Here is a 16,154-nt window from a genome sequence, read left to right as displayed (position 1 = left end):
AGCGGGGCGAAAGCCTTTTTGGGTAAATGAAATATCCGCATTTGAATGTAGTATTGGCTAAGTTCCACAGCAAGCACCGCCGATGAACCCTCGATCAATTTGCACTTCAATATTGCTCGGCTATGTTCCTCATTCCTCCATGTACTGCACCCCGTGGCTTGTGTGTGGCATACAAGTTCAAGAGAGCAAAACTTTAATGAAAGAGAAAGAATCAATTTAAAGGATGTCACTAGCCTGAGTTTTGTTGGTTGGATAGAGTGATAAAGATGGAGAAAGAGTGATGTTCTCTATATGCTAATCTAGGACCATTCTGATTTGTCACTTCCTTTAAGAAAGACTTAGGGTCCCCTACCTCGTATGTCATCATGCAGGGTTGTCCTTCCTTCACAGTTACTTTATATTGTGCTGGACTGTGAGCCTAGCTCGGTTCGCGGCTCAAGCTTAGCTCGTTTGGCTCGTGACCTGTGAGGATGGTTTAACTTTATGAGCGATGATGGCGAGTTTAAATATTCAAAAGAGCAAAACTATTATATGAAAATTAGAACATGTAACCATACAAAGAACATATTAGTCACTATTTTTGTTAACTGTCCTCCACAAGGTTTTTTTCTAATGAAAAGAAGGGTAGCCCTTTGTGTCTACATTGGTCCATGCACACAAGCATTTTTATTAAAGCAGCATAAAAATCAGATGTTATACAAATGACAGAAGGTCTTAGGGAACTGATAGATAGTATATTTATATGACTCATTCTCATATATCCTATAACCGAACCATCGTCTAAACCGATTTAATCCGTGCGGCCCCCTTCCGTTGGTTGCACACGAAATTCATGGATGTCCTTGGGGCTCTCAACATAACATGCAAAAAAGGTGGAAGGATAAGAAAATGAAAAAATGACTAAAAAAATATGGTCAAAGGGCATTAAGGTTCGGGCTACAAGTAGTGTGGTCTTTCACTGCGATCAGGGAAGAGGTGATGCACCTTCGACTCGACTTGTTAGGAAAACGAGCTACAAATTAGGAGGCTCTCGGCTCGAATTGATCAAAAGAAACTAAGCCAAGACAAGCCGGCTTGAGCATATGTTCTTCCAGTGTCATAGAACCACACGTCTTATGCTGATCACAAGGTACGTATTCTTTTCCTTTTGGAGAAAAAGCAAGCTAGGTACATATACTTGCCTTCAGCATGCGAACAAGAACAAGTACTTGCCACGTACATGGATGCATACAGAATTAGTACATCACCAGTCGGCCTGTAGCCCGAGTAAAACCGATTTGAACTAGACACGAAGTTACCGGCCGGCGGAGGGAGGAGCTAGCCATGGCGGAGCTCGCGTCAGGCGCCGTGAGCTCGCTGCTGGGCGTCATCCGCAACGAGGCGCTGCTGCTGGGCCGCGTCCGGCACGACGTGCAGTTCATCCAGGAGGAGATGGAGAGCATGCAGAGCTTCTTGACCCACCTGTCAAAGAAGGCACCCGCCGGTGGCGAGCACGACGAGCAGATTCGCACGTGGATGAACCAGGTCCGGCTGCTCGCCCAGGACAGCAACAACTGCATCGATCTGTATCTGTACCGCGGCAACCCCGAGATCCATCTAGCCAGGGGCGGCCTCCGGCGGTACATCGCGTGGCTTCCCTGGTCTGTGCACAAGATGGTGGCGCAGCATCGTGCGGCTATTCAGCTGCGTGCGCTCAGGGAACGGGCGCGTGACATCGGTGAGCGGCGATTGAGGTACTACCTACATCCTCAAAATACCACGTTTTGGATTCAAAGTATTTTAGACCCTACATTGTCAAAACACTGCTCACGTTTTGGATACAAAGTAGTTCCTTTTTTTTACAACAAAAATTTCTGATCTATTCATCAATAGTCATGATAGTACAAATAACATCAAAAGTAACATAAATTGCATCATCTATTTATTTCATCAACAATAAGTTGACATGGCTCATCATCTTCATCCGAGAAAGTTTATTTCATCAACAACAAGTTTACGTTGGTTCATCCTCTTCATCCAAAAGTGGGATAGATTCACTCATTGAGTGATTCAGCAATTCCATTATCGGGTTATCTTCATCAAACAATGCAACATCCATCATCATGGAGCCATGATCAAGTTCCTTCTCCTCCCGCTCAATCTCTTTTTGTTGGATACGAAGCCTCAGGTTGAAATTCACATCAATTTTTTTTTCACCTTCTCGGTGTTTTACCGGGGCGGGCTGCAAGAACTGGTTTCGTAAATATCTTGGTAATTTTGTACGTTTTCATCCGAAGGTATTCAAACAATTTTTTAATTCATATTTTTAAGAACAATATAGTGTACCTACTCTCTTTTTAGTGAAATGCCATCATGCCTTAGTTCATTAAAACTTAGCAAAAGCTTACATCGTTCAGAAGGCAGCCAAGAATAAAATCAGGGGGTTCATCGACCCAAGTACAAGATACATTATTAACAAAACTAAATTTAGCTATCCCGTGAGCAGCCTGATTAGTTTCTCGTAAACAATGACTGAACTGGACTTAGTCAGTATGCAAAGCCAGAAGTATTGTAGTGATCACTGCATGTTCAGTTCGGAAGGTCATTAGTTTGCCTGCTTAGTGGTTCCATTTTAATTTCAGTTTTTTACCGTTGGGCCAATGAAGCAGTAACAGTATGAGCGCAAATAATAAGGCTGGCCATAGTGGGGGTAACATAAGTAGTATCATGTACTTGGGACTCGCAAACATGCTTATGTGGTAGACAATTAAAGAAGAGAGAGATGGTTATAGTAACATAGGTAGATACCGTAACATAATAAATGCGGTGCTACTATGTGTCATGCATGGCAATAAATGAGACCAACTATGATACTAATCTATGATACTATGCACTATAGAGATAGTAACATATGCATGTTACTAGTCTAAGTTACTCCCCACTATGATCAGCCTAATACTAGCAGAGATGAGCCCAGAACATGCGACCTCGTCCACCGTGATAGAAGACATTTCCAACGCACCAACGCCTATGTTGGGTTACCATACGCATTCGCACCCTATATATATATATATATATATATATATATATATATAGTTCAGTCACAGCTTTTAAATTCAAATTTAAACAACAAAAATTGGGCAGTAGTCCAACTTACCTGGAATGAGCCAAGAACCGGTAACCGGGCAGTTCCCGAAATTCGCAGCCGAATAAAACTTTGATTCACAGACATAAGATCATCCCATTTTTTCTAACCCACCCTGTTTCTTAACTTTTTGTGGACCAAGGAGAATGCACTCCAATTGCGTTCACGCCATTGGATGTTACACAATGAGAAACAATCCGAAGGACATACTTTTGCATGATCGGCACCTCTCTTCCATACAGTAACCGTGAAGCAGCTACGAAGTACAATGCAAAATATCAAGAGAGGCCAAACCAATTTAAATTTTAGGACAACCGTCAAACAGTCTACCGCCATATGTTTCACTGTTTGATAGAAAAAGCAACCTCGTTCGAGTTACGAGCCAAAGATATCCAAGTATTGTTAGTGTTGAAAGAAATGTGCATATTAGGAACTGAAGTAATTGAATTGCGACCGAGTACCTTTTGGAGTGTCCAAGTTGTGCCCAGCCTTAGTATGGACCCCTCCCCTGTCGGATCCGAGTTGTCCTGAGAAGTTGCACAGAGACCACTTGAGTCGACCGCCACTGTGAGGGTAGAGAGCTCCGACATAACTGAAACTGAGAGCATATACTGTGAAACGGCCGAACTGGTGCACCAGATGCACCTACTCCTTACCCGCCATTGGATGTGGGAAGAAGGAACATGATGCAATGTCGTCAAGTGTGCTTGCAGGTGAGTTGTTGGGGGCGTGTGGTGGTACAACACTGCACGTGCGACCATACGTTGGATCCGCATGCCATCCGCCTTGCACGTGTGCCACACTCAAGTTGTAGGAGTCAAAGCATCAGTGCAAATGTGATGCATTGGGACAGTGTCACAGAATCACCGTCTGATGAGTCAGATCCGAGCGGGTTCGCGCCCTCGCCATGCGTCTAGTAAGTGAGCTCTGTGGCTTTGGCAACCTTGATCCTATTGATGGGGGAGCTTTATGACGATTTCATCTGAGGTTAGCTTGTCTGCCTGTGCGAGGAAGAGAGCGTGAACCTAGGTGTAGTCCATGCCATCAAGGTAGAATTGGTCAAAGATGCACAAATCCTCGACGAAATTGGAAGCGAAGCGGATGCCCTCATCGTGTGATAGCTCGTGTGGGCACTTCGTGGCTTCCACCTCGACATGGTTGGTGAAGATAGTAATCAAGTGGTATGTGTAATCCACGGGCTCGAGGGTGACTACGTTGCCCTAGAACTCAAGAGGGCCGTGCAGGTAGATGTCGTTGCGGACCATGGAGAGGATCTGAACATGAGGGACGAAGCTACTCGCGAGATTCCATCAATGATGAAGCCCGGGTTGCTGGTTAACATCTGGATGGGGGTTGTGGACGGGGGTGCGGATGTGCGCGAAGGCGAAGCGATGCGGGCAACACACCAGGCAAGATGGTGCGATTATTATTAACATCCTGTCATAGGGCAGGAAAGAGTGAAGCCTCTGGAACATCGCACACACCTCTTATGTCCCCGCATTGGACGAGTACCAAACTGCGATGCCATGAAGACATCTTGGAGATGAGCATGCATGGTCGATGTTATGGCGGGGGAGAAGCCACGAGTAGGAGATGTTGGAGCCACCACCACGTCTGCAACAGGAATAGAAACTGCACACATCGATCCAACCGGAGTTTCGTTGTGGGCCCTCTAGCGTGGGGAAAGCCCAGGAGATGGGCCCTCTAGCGTTGTCATAGGCCGCCGTCATGGGTGATGGGCCCTCTAGCGTGGGGAAAGGCCAGGAGATGATTTTCTATAGACACCCTATGAGGATTTTGTGAGGCACGGCCAGGCCAACATCGTTGTCGTTGGCATTGTCCAAGGTGCGGCGTGAAGAGAATGAAAGTTACATGTCGGAAGATCCGGGAGCTAAGGAAAGATAGAAAGTCAAACTGACCCACAGTCATGGCTGCAATGGCTAGACTGCCAACAGCGAGCGCAATGAACGGGTTGCAACAGTGTTCCACCTTGTGGTTAGTAGCAACGCAGCGGAAGTAGCGTCTCTTCTGAGGTGGAGAAGAATGTGGCTGAATTTTCCATTTGTGTCGCGCGAGTGGTTTTTATACCTGCACTGCGTATGGTATGAGAGTGGTGTATGACAGTGGTTGTGCAGGTCGTTGGTTATATTGTCGGTGACCACGTGTAATGTTGCGTGTTGGTGTGGCTGAGCATACAATGCAATGGCGAGTCTTCGGGACGTACGATATCTATGGAGGGGAGAGGGAATGTACAGGAGAGGGTGCAAGGGAAGAAGGGAATCTCTAGGGGAGTGAGGACAAGAACTTGGAGAGCAAGAAATGGGGTGATGCATGTGGCGGTAACACAGGCCATCTGCGAGCATTGCTTTCGTTCTTATATTGCAAGCCACCACTAGCAGGTGCTTCCTGCTTCCGGCGTGACCAATAATGGTGGCCTGCAATACCTAGTTAGATGACTAAAGTATCCACATTGACGGGCCTCCTATGTACTTGTGATCAAGGACGGGCCGCTATAGGCAGGGCACGGAATTATATGTGCGGGGGGTGAAGGAAACAATAACCTCTCGAGAGGCAAAACATCAAAATATAATTAGTTTTATGGTAATCATGTAGTTGTATTGAATTTATGTGTTTTCAATAAAAACACTATCTCTATTATGTAGGAGTATTATATAGTAAAAGAACAATATGGAAAAAATAGACACATGCGCAAAAAATTCCCATAAAAAGCAAAGCTTCCGACCATTAAGCTAGCGAGCCATTCTTTATTATTAGACCACAACCATTAGTGCATAAATGTACCTAAACAGGCCATACGTGTTAGTTCTACATAATTATACATCAATAAATTACATCCATGCGATTTTCATATTTAAATAAAATGAACCATGACTTTTATTTTTCCCAAATGATAAGTGCCACACGTGTGACACGAAGCACTTTAGCCCTGAAGTTTTTCACAACTAAAGTTGCCATCCAAAAAGAAAAACAAACCCAAAAAAAACTGAAACTTGCCATCCGAAAAGAAAGTTGTCATGCTTGACAACTAAAATTGCCATCCTTGCATCACTAAACTTGCCATAAAAAATGTTCGGAGTTGCGATGTGTTCATGCACACATGTGGCACTTATCAGGGTTCTTATATTTATGACAATTAGATTGACCTACTTAACCCAATATAGTGCATATCTAGATAGGGTGCACAATCAAACAATTTGGCTAAGATGAGATTCATCTTACCGTTGGTGGCTGGGCGTTCATGACAATGCTCAATGCATGTATCTCTATCGAGAGCTATACTTTAGGCCATGGTGGCGATTGGGCCTTTCTGTGTGCATATTCGTTTGACGCGAAGGACGCAACATACGTGATATCATGTCATGCCCCAGGATTTGTTGCATGCATAAAATCAAGAAAATCAATGTTTATCTAGAGACATATGACTCACGCGTTGCCTGATGATCCAGTTAATTCATCATAACTAGGTTATCATGATTCTTTTGTCTAATTGGTTGCCTAATATGTCACACAAACACTTAGTACAACACAACATGCATACATGAATTGCACAACTCCAACACTAAGTGCGTAATAGAAGTTTTTTCCTGTAGGTTCATACAAACTTTAATGGAGTAATTGATGTTTCCAACCGGTTAAGCGTCGGATACTTTTATGTCAAAGCAGTTTAAAAAATGTCATGGTGCAATTATCCACCATAGTTTTATTATTAAAGTTTTTACTATTCCTATGATGACTAAGAAATAACTATCTTAAGTCATCTTTAAGAACGATTCCACGAGGAAGAACATATAGATTTTATTATTTTGAACCATTTTCACAGCTTAGAATTGATTGTTTGCTTAGGTTAGAGATGTACATGGATAACAAATAACTCTATAAATTGTCAAAACTGCTTGGCAGAATCGTAAAATAACATTCTCTTGCTGAAAAGCATACTACAGTAAAGAACATGTTAAAAAGTAAAAATAAAAACATGAAACCACTAGTTTTGTGACTGCTAAAAATCATAAGCAAGAAAATATCAATCTGGCAAAAAGATTTGTTGTATATAGTATTTTGCCGGTCCAGCTTATGCTCTACTGCAACCTCACGGCTGTATGCAAATTATCAACTACACTAACTATATAATTGTATTAGATGCAATTTACATTGGGTCAAGAGGAAAGAGGGCTAGCTCTCACTTAGTTGAATGTTCTAGTCCCAATTACAACACGGCTACAAGGCAATTACATGCAACAAAAGTTGTAACTTTACTTTAGGACTGCAAAAATACAGCATAATGTAAACTGTAATTTCTATACATAAGGACTGTAAAAATTATGGACTGACAAAAATAATTCAGGGACTAGAGGACCAGTAATTTTTTTGTAAATTTAGAACATAGTCAAAAAGGGTCCCAAACATAGACATCACCCGAAAATAAACATGAGACATCAGTTATATGGTTACAACGGAAATGATACAACTCTACATAGAAAATTTGTAAAAGATATGAAATTAAATTTATATAACCAAACATACAAAAAATTAAAATGATAAGGGAAATTATATAACCCCGCATAAAAGAAATGAACTATGAAATACACACATGAGAAAATAACGACCTGAACTCAGGACAAAAACCTCCTACTACATTTTGCGGCATGAATTGCAGTGTGCAGTCGGATGGCCAGAAAAATCGAATGAAGATGAATTGAAATCAGTTGAATGAAAAATAGTAAATCTGGTATATTCTAATATACTACTCATAGAAAATCTAATATACTGCTACAAATACATGCTACTCCCCCTTCTCTTTGCCACTGGCTATGGGTGGCTCGTCAATGGTCGTCAGTGGTGTTGACAAACAAGGACCTCTGGCCGTCACTCCACTGACGAACACTGAAGTCCCCTCGGGCTGGCCTCCGCTTTGTCACCATGGATCGACGTACGCCCATCTTTCCATGGACCATTCTCCCATCGGTGGTCTATTGTACCACTATCGAGCATGCGAGCCCTCGTCAATGGAAACCAGTCAGCAGAGCGGTAATCTTGCGTAGTGTGGCACACCTAAAATTAGTCAGTTCTCGCAATTCCAATGTTGATAAAGTCGGTTAAGGTGTGAGGAACTCGCCATGACCCATGTCCTCATCAAGAACTCACATCCCCCATGGATGTGAAATCCTGAGTTGAGTCAATTCTGCCGTTGTCAACATCCTCAGCGAGACAAGAGAAACGAGATTTGCTTGAAGCTATTGATACGCCCATGGCCCATCACAGGCAAGCTACGGGAAGGTAGCGTGAGTCATTGACTAGACGTTGTCTTCTTTCAAAAAGGAGGGTGTATGAATTCTTGTGGCTCGCTTACCCTCAATGTGCCAGTTCTTCAACACAACATGTACTTTCCCCTTCACACTGTAATTAAGCATCAAAAACTGGTCATATAAAAAAGGGTGTAGAGACCTGGGTTAGCTGCCGCTGGTGGCAGAACAAGGGGCAGGTGACGGCAACGCGGCCGCATGGCTCCAATTGATGTGTTTCCGCAGTGTCGCACCAGAAATAGCTACAAACAGAAGCTCCCAGGGAGCTGGAGGAGGCCAAATACAACGGCGGCGGGTGGTGACCGGACGGGTGCTGGATGACAGGAGATACATGTAGAGTTTGGCACGATGACCTTTATTTAGGTTTATGTTTTATATAAAAATCTGAATGCAATTGGTTTCAAGTTGCACATTAAGTAATTTTAACTTCCTACCTCCTACCCACTTTCTCCTAGCCTGATCCAGACTCTCTCAAAAAAAACCACCACGCCCTTTTGAGAGTTTTGACGAGATAAATGAAACAAAAAGGTCTCTAAATTTCCGCAAGGCTTACAACTACTTCTATTGATCCATCGTTCAAGTTATGGTCAAACTTTTCCTTCTAATTTAATTATTTCCTACCTGTTATAGGTACGGTGTTGAGGTCCCAGCGAAAGGGGCGGGAGTGGGGCAGTCGCCTGCAGGGGCTGGTCCCACGCTGGCAGCGATTGGTTCGCCAGTTGTGCATGTAGCCACAACATCTAATGCTTCAGGAGGTGAAGAGGATGACAGTGACGATCAAGACGTCATGGCGTTGGTGGTGACAAATCGCTCTCATCCAAGAGGGGCGTGTTTTGAGCCTCGTACGCCAGAGGAGAACGTTAGGGTGAAGCTAGCGGAATGGATACAGAATGTTGCACAATGCAACACTGTTAAGGGGGGATCAGTACCATCCGTGGCCATTGTGGCACCGGATAAGCATGAAACCCTTGCTATTGCAAAGGAAGCTTCAGCCATGTGGAAAAAATGCAGTGTCTTGGTCGACATCCCAGCGGTACACTTCTATTCTCGTGCCCTAAGAACTGAGGATATCTTGTACTATATACTGCGAGAACTTCAGCTCGCAAAATCCCAACCCCAGCAGCAGGAAGTTCAAGGTGGAGGGATGAGGATATCAACAAAACAAAAAGGGAAATTCTCTCCCAAAAAGGGGAGGTTGTGAGAGAAATCACAAAAATTATCCAAGGAATGAAGGTTAACAAGAAGATTTCAGAAATCAAGAGCACTCTTCAAAACATGAAGGACAACCAGCCGCAACTCAATTTGACAGAAATGAGTAAGGATGAGCTGGGCCTGCTGGAATCCGCAAAAGATGAACCCTTGGGCATATTCCTCCGAGCATTGTGGCTGCTAAAGCTCAAGCCAGCTAAAGGTGCCCCTGCACACAAACAAGTCCAAGAAAGGAAGGCAGAGACACGTTCACGCGACGATGTCATTAAAGAAACAGCTAAGATGCTTAAAAAGCATATGGAAATACACGCAGAAGATGAAAAAGAAGAACCACACACAAAGCAGATTCTTCTCAAGGAAGCCCAGTATGAAGACCTCTTACGTGAAGTGTTCCCCCCCGTGACCATCAGGAAGGACCCGCAGAACCAGGAGGAAGACTCCAAGCAAGCCACAGCCATCAACACCACCGCTGGCACTACAATTATATTGGTCGAGGACCAATTCAAAGATATGATCCGCAAGATACTGCAGGAGCTGCAGGAAGACAAATCCATGAAGAACAAGAAATTAGATACAACTGAGCTGCGGGAAGACATATCTCTGAAGGACAAAAAACTAGATACAACTGAGCTGCAGGAAGACAAATCAGAGAAGAAACTAGATACAACTGAGCTGCAAGAAGTAAAATCCATGAAGAAACCAAGTCAAGATTTTATACTGGATGCTCTTATTGAAGAAACCATGGAGAGGTTTTGGGAAATCGAGTGGGAGATGAATCAACAGCTCGTCATCAAAGGGATCATGGACAAAATTAGGGATTGTTTTGATAGAAAAGGTGATGAGATAATCCTAGTTATCCTCAAACTCGATTATGACTGGGTATCCGGATGGGAGGAGACCAAAAAGGCTTTCAGCATTTTTGGTTGCATAGCCGGTGCACTGATGTTGACCTTTGAAGAAAACAGAACACGAGCAAAAGGATATTGTTGTCCGTCGCGGGAGCCTATAGACTATTCTGTTCTTGGGCTCTACCATGATATCACACTCGAGCTTACAAACCAGCAGATGAATAAAGAGAGCGCCCAGATTTTTCTCGGCATCTTGGAGAACTGTCACCAACATGAATTCTGCATGAAGATCTTCGTTCATGCTTTGTATGCCAACCCCAAGAGGAGTGATGAAGAACTAAGCAAGTTGCACAGAACCTTGCAGAAGGTTACAGACAAATCATTGGACAAAATTGCTAAGAAGATACTCAAGTTCTCTTATAGTGATATGCCTAAAGAATACAAGTCTTGTTTGATGTACCTAGCAATTTTCCCTAGACGACAACCCATCAGGCGGTCAACCTTGATAGGACGGTGGGTTGTCGAAGGGCTGATAACCAAGGAAGACTGGGCCAGTTCTGTGCGTCATGCCAGTTGATGTTTTGATTCGTTGATCAATCGGTGGCTTGTTTATCCTGCCGATATTGGGGCTACAGGAAAGATAAAGAGTTGTGTGATAGGTGATCTTGTTCATGAATTCATTACCAAGATCGCTAGAAAGCGGCGCATTGTGGAAACACGCCTGTCACATCACTTGGCTCTCCGCTTCTCCATTTTCAATGACCTCCGACTCCGTGGCTCGGATAAAATAGATAGATTCTTCGAAAAGCTCCATGAAGAATCATCTCGAGTATCCCTGATCAAGGTGCTAGATCTCCAAGATTGCCAGTGCTTTGGATGGAAGAATCAAATCTACCTCAGGGACATATGCAGCAAGATGTTACTGCTCAAGTATCTGAGCCTAAGGGGAACAGATGTTACCCAGCTGCCGACTGAAATCAATAACCTCCGTGAGCTAGAAGTATTGGATATCCGAGAAACATATGTGCCTCCATCTGCAACAGTAAATGTCTTACTCCTGAAGTTGAAGCGTTTGCTGGCTGGTCGCATTGTTCCAAGTTCGGGGGTAAGTAGTACTGAACTATTTAGTGTTGAGATCCCTGATAAGGTCGAAAAAATGGTAAACATGGAGGTATTGTCCAATGTCAAGGCACGGACGAGACAAGATATGAAAGATATTGGAAAGTTGTGGCAGCTCAGGAAGCTTGGTGTGGTTATTCAATACAAGGAGCCACACCTCAGGAATTTTCTTCGAGCTATCAGTGATCTGCATGAGTGCCTGAAGTCTCTGTCAATCACTCTTCCCAATATAGAGGACAACAAAGAGATCAGAGATTGGGTTCTTGAACACTATAAAAACTCTCCCAAGCTTCTCGAGAGCCTAAGCATTACTGGAACCACACAAACAGTGCAACTTCTTCGGTTGTTGACCAGAGATATTGACCAACTCCAACTTCGCAAGGTAACTCTATCTGGTACCCGGCTGTATCAGCCTGATCTGAAGGTCCTTGGCAAGCTTCCCAAATTAATATGTCTCAGGCTCCGAGATAACGCATACATCGATAGCAACCTCACCTTCAACAATGATGGATTCGAAAATCTCAAGTGCTTTCTTATTGAGGGTTCCAACATAACTGCCCTCAGCTTTGGAGGTGGAGCACATAAACTCGAGAAAATCGTTTTGTGCTCCACCGATGGACTGTCAATTTCTGGAGTCGAAGACCTTCTGGAACTGAAGGATGTCGAGTTGAAGAACAGCAATAAGTTATCATTGTTTGACAAGGCCAAAAACATATCCAAGGTGACTCTTTGGCATACCTCTCTGAGTCAATATGAGGTAGAGATTCTCGCCAAGATACCTAACATGCGCAACCTAGTACTCAAGGACATATTTTGTGTACAAAGCCAGCTTATCTTATACAAAGATGACTTCCCAAAGCTCAACCTTCTTACAGTCGACTTCTCTGTCACCCCCAAGACTATCATTACCGACGGATCAGCTCCTAAGCTCGAGAAAATCATCTGGTCCTTCACAAAGGACACGGTGGGTACTCTCTCCATCTCTGGCACTGACATTCTTCCAAACCTGAAGGAGCTCGAGATCAATGGTGATTTTATCCCTAGGGAGGTGGAAGAAGCATTGAAGAAACACAAGAACAAACCCAAGTTTACATACAACAAACCGGAAAACCAATACCAGGAAGCCGGAAACATACCAGAAAAGAAAGATCCTCCAAGATTCTCATTTTTGAGGAAGAAAGAGGATTGATGCCGGATGTGCCGTTCCATCATCCGTTCATCATCATCGGCTCCCATCCCGTGGTGTGGTTTGCGTGTGCTCTTTGGTTTGCCGTTGTGTGTTACTGTCTGCCGCGCATGCGTGAGCAGATATATTATGTATCTATATATGTGGATTGAGTGAGTTTATGTCCCTACTACTTATTCTACATCTGTGTCCTGTAAATAAGAATGAGCATATGTAATGGTGTGTACATGTGTGCCCTGTAACTAAGAAGGAGCAAATGTAATGGTGTGCCCTGTAACTAATTAAGATTGAGGAAATGTAATGGTGTGCCGTTTGTGCCCATGGATTTGGAGGTCTCTACTGTCTGCATGAATGAACGATCAGAAGGTTTGAGGATTAATCCCCTCGTCTCCAGGTTGCCGAGTTGTTCATCCAAGAGTGCTCTCTGTTTTATAGTTCCCGCAGACTCTACTAGAGATCTAGGCAAAGGGACCAAATGAATCAGATCCCCGTCGCTGCGTTCCTTGCATCGCGTCTCGAATCGATCAAGATCGACTCCCTTCCCACTCAAGATAAACCTACTTTCTCTTAACATCTCAATCCCATACGGATCAGATCTACTGGGCTGACATCATCATATCCCGCTACCCCAATCACCAGAATTCATACCTTTCAGAGCCGAAATCCCGCTTCCGGTCGAGAGCCGCTGGCGCTGGAGTGCCGCCGACCGGCCGTGTCGCCCTTAATTTTCTGGCTGTCTACTCACGAGTAACCTGTCTTTTTTGCAACTGTGCACTTCCAGGCATCGGTCAGGACTGGGTGGTGTTTTCAGTTTCGGGTGTGCACTCTGTACTACTGATTCCTCCCTATCCAAAACAGCAAAAGCAACCTTTGAACGTTGCAAAACACTCGTCCCATTTTTCTTCAACTACACTTATGTCTAGATTTTGTTCAATTTAAATGTCCTGTTTCATTAATAGATCCAATGGAGTGTCTCTCCCTTTTTTTTTTGATGGGACATAGTAACTCAACTTCTGAAATGTCGAGTGATATGAAAGATATTGGTTGGCAAACCTAGTGTCATTCTTCCTGGCAATAACAGAATTTGGCAGGCTCTGGCTCCATCGCCTATAGCATCTCCTCCACTGAACCTCTTTTCACAACCGATGACGAGTAGACATTCGTCCTCGATTATGTAGCAAGCAGAAAAAATATTAAGATGGCGTGGGATCCATCAACCAATGGTTGCAACAATAAATATGTCTATGACTTGCCTACATAGCAGATAGAGCGAAACAAGAAGCTCTGGCCGCAGTCGTACGAACCAAGCCACCAAAGCTAAAATTCCTGACTTTCTTAGGGAAGCGAAGCAGGTGTGGAATATTGCACCGCGTCGATCAAAGACGGGCCCGGTCTTGCTGCACCACCCTCGCACACAGAGGAATATTTGAGGAAATGTGGATCCTAGAAATCTGGATATGCACTAGCTTGCATCGTACAGTGAATGGCGATACAATCATACAACTCGTTCAGATTCGGCAGTGTCTTCCGAGACATGCATGTTTCCATCTGCCGTTTGCACAAAGCAAGCGACCAAAGCTCAAGTCCTGTAAAATTTCGTACAGACATGTCCATGAATCAGTTACATTCGAAAGAGGCTGGTTAATGGTAATTCCTTAGCATGTTTTTTTTACTTCGAATTTATTTCATTTGAATGAGGCTATCTGATCACAATTCATTTGCACGCTTACGAGTTTTGATTTGATTTTCCTCTCATAGAAAACGGGAACAGTTCATTTGTGTGACCTACTACCTGTTTTGTTGCCACTTTTTGTCTAGCCAAACATAGTGTAATTCTCCGACAAGCTAAATAATTGTTGTGCCAATATGGTGTAGTTATTACCATTGGTGAATGCGTACCCACATATTAAAGTAAGTCAACTTGTAACTACCCATTGGCCATAAAGGAATGTAACCAACTTTGTCGATAGAAAGGATGTTGATAGAGGTGCATCAGATGTCTGGTACAAGGCATGGTTGCCTCGCACAGAAGATGAAGACACCTGGTGCGAGGTACATAGGAGTGTTTTTACATTGTACAATTTTCCCAGTATCCACCAGTCCACCACATATGTATCAAGATACTCTTACACGAACATGTTTATAGAGGCAACATTTGTAGTGCCATTTGAAACATGGTTAGAAGCAATACCATTTATAGTACCTGGCTAGCCATAGTTGTCTAGTACAACTTCATGGGGAAATGGTCTATGAATCAATGATAGCAGTACTTGCATTGCCCATGAATTTGTCTTTACTCTCGAATGCATTTCCATATGTAGCTTTCAGCTTGACTAGATAAACTTGAAAATCCATACATGTACTCAAAATGCATTGCCGGAAGAAGAAAAACATTCTAAACAAACTAAATAAAACAAAAGATGTAACAGTAAGTTCAATAAGTCACATTATGCATTAGATATTACAAATACTATACCTTGGATGTTAATACATTCTCACTAATGCCACAATCTAAAATACATAGATCTACACAAATCCTAGTCGCGGCATCTCCTTGTTGACACATCACCGCCGCTGCGTTCCAGCAAGAAAGAGTCAAGTCTAGATCCTAAACTAACCATGTAGTTCAGGAATCAACCCTCTTCTCGGTTTTGACTTAGTCAAGTGGTTTTGACTGCTGACTATGCAATGCCAAGTCAGCTTTCTAGATCGGGTAACGCCCCTCCGGCGAGCTCCCCCAAGCAGTCAACGCGGTCGTAACTGCTTGACTGAGTCAAAACCGGTGAGAAGGTTGATTTGTGAACCACATGGTTAGTTCGGGTTGTAGATCAACTAGTTTTGAAATACAGGGTTAAATTTTAAGAGGGGTGATTAGTTGAGGGTTGAAACGTGGACTTCTCTCATAAAAATATAGGGACGTCACCAACTTCACCATTTGTCGTGACCAGCTTTTGACAATGCCCCGAGTGGTGATGCTGACTTTTCTTCTGTCGATGCATAACTCCCAACGCAAAATAAGAACGAAAATGGAAGGAACTCCAAAGCACTAGAAAATATGGATGAGCTTGAGCTTCACATGTCTCAAAAGGTTTTCAATCAACGATGAATGGAACTACCCGACAGCTGATATTTCTAAGTCTGTACAGGTAAATCATTCTTTACAGATCTAATCAGGTTGTTAGAAAAAGTACTTGCTTTCCTAATTGCCAGAAGTCACAAGTGCCAGGATTTCACTTAAAGGCTTAGCCGTAGGGTGCATGCCAATATTCATGCAACTGAATTCTCGACACTCGAAAGGCGAAATTTAACTGAAACTAGTGTACGTTGGATCACAATGATATCTCATC

The 16,154-nt window shown here is 43.4% G+C and overlaps 1 pseudogene; it reads left to right on the top strand.

The window, feature by feature from the left end:
* The first annotated feature begins 1,323 nt into the window (after positions 1 to 1,323).
* Positions 1,324 to 13,113, top strand: LOC123172926 (uncharacterized; annotated as a pseudogene).
* Positions 13,114 to 16,154: the final 3,041 nt, after the last annotated feature.

Source organism: Triticum aestivum, unplaced genomic scaffold (assembly GCF_018294505.1).
Source record: "Triticum aestivum cultivar Chinese Spring unplaced genomic scaffold, IWGSC CS RefSeq v2.1 scaffold147339, whole genome shotgun sequence".
In the NCBI taxonomy this organism is placed as follows: Eukaryota; Viridiplantae; Streptophyta; class Magnoliopsida; order Poales; family Poaceae; genus Triticum; species Triticum aestivum.
The sequence above is the reverse complement of the archived record's forward strand: the minus strand, read 5'-3'. Positions and strand labels throughout refer to the sequence as shown.